We start from the raw sequence: 6,000 nt of genomic DNA, 5'->3' as shown, positions 1-6,000 counted from the left end.
GTACTACAATCCCTAAATAAAGGATGCTGTTAATTAATACAACTTGAGAGGAGACAAATGGAGCATAACAGCTCCCATTTAGACATATTTATCACTTTGCTGCCCCCCCCAATTAAATGCAAATATATGATTACTCTATGAACTCAGTATGTTATTTCTGTTTGGCCTTTGCATATGATAATTTACTATTCACCTTTGTAGAAGCATCTGTCTATATACATGAACTGTTAACTTCCATTCCAGTGTATCTGAGGAAGATGTGTGCATACACATGAAACCTCAAACCTTGAATAAAACTTATTGGTCTTAAAGGTGCCACTGGACTCAAAATTTGAGGATTAAAGCCCAGGTCACTCAGGGTCCTCCTTTGCCACTCTGTTCACCCACCACCACCACCATGGTGGCTATCATAGTGGGATGAAGTCATTCAAGGTAGCCAGTGGTGTGGTTGTGACCTTATAAAGGAAGTCGCCGATCTTCATCGTGGTCTCTGTGCAGTCCCATACATGGGTTATCCGCCAGGATCAATCCCGACCTCGGAGAATTCAAAGCAATCTTAGAGCGTTAATTTTACCGCGCACTTCCTCTCATCCCGGGGAGGAGGCATCCACCGCATGCCTAGACGAGAGGGAGGCACTTCACCCACCCAGTTTCTTCTTTACCGCCGCCCGGGATACACCTACCTCGCTGAGTCTCCTCTATTCACTGTGATCTTCACCTGTTTTTCCTGCATTTTTCTCCTCACTGTTTGTCTACGTCTTCTTCTCCAGCTTCACCGGATTCGTTTTTTAAAAAAAGTTACCGGTACCTTTCTACCTTCTTTCTACCCTCATCCCTTCTCTTCCCACCCCCCCAGCCCCAGGCAGATGGAAGGGAAAGACAAAATCACTTTTAAGAAGTGTGTTCGGTGCACCTCAAAAATCCCATCCACAGACGGACATTCTTTATGCCTTTTTTGTCTGGGTGAGGCCCATCGCACAGACACTTGCCTGCATTGTAGTCAGTTTGGAAAGCAAGCAAGAAAAAAACATGCGGCTAGACTCAGAAGTCATTTGTTGGAGTCGTCACTGCGTTCCATTATGTCCCATACTTTGGGATCCCAAACCTCACCATCTTCCCTGTCTACTCAAAAGGAAGTGGCAGCTTCCGTGGCTTCGGTTCCCAGCAAGCTTAAGTCCGGGAAACACTCAAAAAAGTCTGACGATTCTAGAAAGAAACATCGCACAGAATCAACTTCTAAAGACCCTTTGGTTTCGACATCACCGAAGACCAAATCTAAGACGGGCCATAGGTCCTTGGATTCGAAGTCTCCCACCATGACTTCTACATCGCACCTGACTGTCGGTACTTCGGCCTCGATACAGACAGCACCGACTTCATCGGAGGTCTCAGCGTCCATCAATACCATACCTCTTGAGGTCGTCCATATCCATTCTCGGTCCCCATCACTTCATGGGTCTTTGCCAGAAAATATCCTTGACACCGAATCTCCAGAATCACACAGAAGTCAGCTTGCTAACCTTCTCACCGCACACTCCTTCCGGGAAGTTTCGATGCCTAGTAGACAGAAGCCTAGCAAGCAACAGATAGCGACACCCGCATCTCCACTCTTAAGAGAACCCTCAACACCGAGAGAGCCATCCACTCGGGTCCCAGCCGAGAGATCTCGAAGTCATCATAGGGAATGCTATTACTATTATAGCCCATCGCGATCCAGATCACCATCTCCTCGCAGGTACCGACGATATTATAGATCACCTTCCTCGGATTCCCATCGGTATCGGTACTGTGAAGACCCTCGGTACTATCAAAGATTTCAGGTTTTCATGGCTGGTAACATCATTAGGGTTTGTAGAATCTTTCAGGCTCAAGTGCCGTGTTCTACTGGAGAAAGTTTTTCTTCCAGACGTTTCGTTCTCAGCTGCGGAGAACATCCTCAGTGGCGTTGCATCCGGAGCAGGTGCTCTGACCTTCTTGGCTGCTGTGCATTGAGGTGAGGACTCTCGGTACCGTGAGGTGCTTTATCATCCGACACATCGGGAGCACGCATACCGTGAGGATCGTCCTCAGTACCATGAAGACGTGTCTTATCGAACCCGTGAAAGTCCCTATCGATGCCCTAAGCATTACACTATGGTATCAAAACCATTGTCTCCAGCTAGATCGACTTCGGTGTGCTCGGTCTCTCCTAAGCAACAGGTGGAACAGCCTCCCCTGCTGACCAAACAGATATCAATGCCTACCAAGCCCATTGATACACCCATTGAAACTCAGGAAGAATCTGAAGCGGAACAATCGGATTCCTCCCATTCTACAGCCTCAGCTCCTTTTTCACCAGCCTCCGACATCATCAAACCTGCTGACCTCTCACCCTCAGAGGGTTCTAAATCTTACCTAGATTTACTATCCAACATTGCAAATTCACTCAATATTAAACTGACTACTGACACACCTAGAGTTTCGGATGTAGTCCACAATTTGGTACATGCAGACCTGCTGGCAGGCTCTTTTCTCCTGATGCTTCCAGTTCACTTGGAAACCTTGAAAGAGGCATGGGACAAACCCGCTTCAGTGCCACCGACATCTAAACGAGTTGAATCCCTCTACAAAATTCATGCTCCTGAATCAAAATTTCTCTTCAATCATCCAGCACCAAATTCCATGATCGTGCATTTATCCTCAAAATTCAAACAAACACGACACCGGGTCCCACCTGAAAAGGAAGGGAAGAAATTGGACACTTTAGGCCGAAAGATCTATTCACTTACCACTGCTACTTCCAAAATTCACAATTATTTGGCCTATTTTTTGGCATATGCTTTCAATCTGACCTCCCAACTTAATACCTTGGTTCCCTCCCTGCCCTGCCGGATGCAGCACAGAAGCAGGCTTTGCACATCCTTCAGGAGCTCTCTCGTGTCAGCAAGCAACAAATTAATACTGTGTGTCATGCTGTGGCATGCTCATTTAGGACTATGGCTACATTGATCACTCTATGCTGTCATGCCTGGCTCAGGTTCTCGTCACTGCAACCTGACATCAAATTCAAGATAGAGGACTTACCTTTCGACGAACAGGGTCTCTTTAATGCCACCACGGATGATATTTTAACCACTGTTGGTGACAGTAGGAAAAGGGGCAAAAGATTGGGAGTTACTCAACAGCAATCCCAACCTAATCAGCAGAGAACCTGGAAACCGTCATACTACAAACGTTCCCAATCTGCCTGACAAGCTGAATTCTGGAAATGTAAGGTTCCTTTGGCAAAACAACCATTTCAGCAAAGAGCACATCCACAAACCTCAAAGAAGACAACACCGGCTCCAAAGCAGTCTCTTTGACTCCTCTCTTCTACCTCTCAATCAGTTACAACACCTTTCAGACACCACCAGACTACGACCATTCTACCCCATGTGGGAATCCATAACATCGGATTCATGGGTCCTGGCGATCATCCACAGGGGCTACATCAGAGTTCGATTCGACTCCAAAACTCCACAGGTTCATACCTACACCCCCATCTGTTCCACTTCAAACGGAAATCGCCGCCTTGCTGGACAAGGGAGCTATAGAACCAGTTTCACCGCAGTTCCATCACACGGGATTTTACTCTCATTATTTTCTGGTTCCAAAGAGGGACGGGGAGGCAGCGCCCTATACTGGATCTTCAAAAACTCAACCTCCATATTCGCTGCAAAAAATTCCGCATGATTACACTGCAATCTATCCTACCACTGATTCCAGAGCAGGCCTGGATGGCTTCAATAGACCTACAAGATGCCTACTTCCATCTCACCATCAATCACCATCACAGAAGATTCCTCAGGTTTGCTATCGGAGATCAACACTATCAATTCCGCGCTCTCCCCTTCGGTCTTTTGACAGCACCGAAAGTTTTCACGAAATGTATGGCAATGATGGCAGCCGTACTCCAGCAACAACAGATCTCCATTTACCCTTATATAGACGATTGGCTGGTCGTATTTCAAACAAAAGAACAACTTCAGAAGGACATTTCATCTACTCTGTCCCTCCTGTCTGCACTAGGTCTTCAGGTCAATCATGCAAAATCCAACCTGAATCCCACTCAGAACATACAATTTATAGGGGTACATCTGTCGACGATATCACACAAGGCCTACCTTCCAGCAAACAGAATGCATCATTTCCATTCCCTGGCCAATACCATAATCATGCACCGTACACAAACAGCCTTCATCTTCCAACGGATGTTAGGTCTCATGGCGGCCACCACCGCCGTCCTCTGTTTTGCAAGACTTTATATGCGCCCTCTTCAACTGTGGTTTGTCCGGACATTTCATCCACACTGGCAACACCAAATGACTTTACTTACGGTCCCATCTCACATTATCCCATCTCTAAAATGGTGGACGGTGGATCGTCATCTCCTGGCAGGAATGCCGTTCGTACGAACACCGCCCTCTCTGATTGTCATGACCGGGATGGGGAGCCCACTTGGGAATGTTGACAGTTCAGGGGCAGTGGACCGATTATGAGAGATCCCTTCACATCAATTGCCTAGAGCTCCTGGCGGTCCACAGAGCTCTGAGATCCTTTCTACCGTCTCTTCACAATCGCCACATTCAGGTCACCTCCAACAATGTAGCCACTGTTTTCTACATCAATTGGCAGGGAGGCACAGCCTCTGTTCGTCTGTGCAAACGAGCCCTGTCCTTATGGCACTGGAGTATCGTTCACGGCATTTTCCTGACAGCGGTGCATCTACCAGGAGTCCAAAACATCCAAGCAGACACACTGAGTCGTCATCTAGTCAACGACCACGAATTGGCCCTCAATCGTCGTTACCTGCACACAGTGTTCGAGACCTTTGACGTTCTGAAAATAGATGTATTTGGATCTCCAGACAATGCCCAGTGTCAGCACTTTTACACTCGGGGTCCTCCATCCCCACTGTCTGCGGGGGACGCCTTCCTCCATCAATGGTCCGGGACACTACATTATCTATTTCCACCAATTCCTCTCATCACGAGAGTATTGCAAAAGATAAAGCTAGATCAGACCAATTGCATCCTGATTACACCGTGGTGGCCCCATCAACCTTGGTTCACCATGCTCCTCCTCCTCTCAGACAGCACATTCCTCCGACTTCCTCAAGCTCAGGACTTGATTTCCCAACAAGAAGGCAAGGTTTTGCACCACAATCCAGGACTTCTACGACTGACTGCCTGGAAAATCAGTTTCTGAATTTTCCTTCGGATGTGCGTCATGTCTTACTCAACGCCAAAAAAACTGCCACCAGAAGATCTTATTCTTTAAAATGGAAACGTTTTTCGGCGTATGCTGTTCTACATAATTTCAAGCCTGAATTCTCCACTATTGCTCAGATCCTGACCTACACCTTATCCCTCTCTAACTCAGGACTGTCATACTCTTCTCTGAGGGTCCACTTAGCGGCCATCTCTGCATTCCATCCACACATCGAAGGTGCACTGTTTTCTCCCACTGTGCTACTAAAGCCTTTATGAAAGGGATCCTCCACCTTCATCCTCCCATCCGCCAGCTTCATCCCACCTGGAGCTTGTCTCTTGTGCTGAGCCAACTAATGAAGCCACCTTTTGAGCCCTTGGCATCCATCCCTATGCATCTCCTGTCCTGGAAGACAGCTTTACTGGTAGTGTTTACTTCTGGCAGAAGAGCCAGTGACATCTGCGCTTTCAGAGCAGACCCGCCATACACTATTTTCCATCGTGACAGAGTTATTTTACAGCCTGATCCTTCTTTTCTACCCAAGGTAGTCTCACCGTTTCATCTAGGAAAGTCGTCTACTTTACCTGCCTTTTTCAACGTCCTGCTGACACAGGTCAACGGACTTTACACAACCTGGATGTATGTAGGGCCCTTGCCTTTTACATTGAGAGGACAAGTCCATTTCGAAAAGACACTAGACTCTTTGTAACATATGCAACCCACAACCAAGGCTCTAAAATCTCAACACAGAGATTTTCAAAATGGATTGTG

This window comes from Heteronotia binoei, chromosome 1, assembly GCF_032191835.1.
Source record: "Heteronotia binoei isolate CCM8104 ecotype False Entrance Well chromosome 1, APGP_CSIRO_Hbin_v1, whole genome shotgun sequence".
NCBI classification, from domain to species: domain Eukaryota; kingdom Metazoa; phylum Chordata; class Lepidosauria; order Squamata; family Gekkonidae; genus Heteronotia; species Heteronotia binoei.
This window is presented reverse-complemented; position numbering follows the sequence as displayed.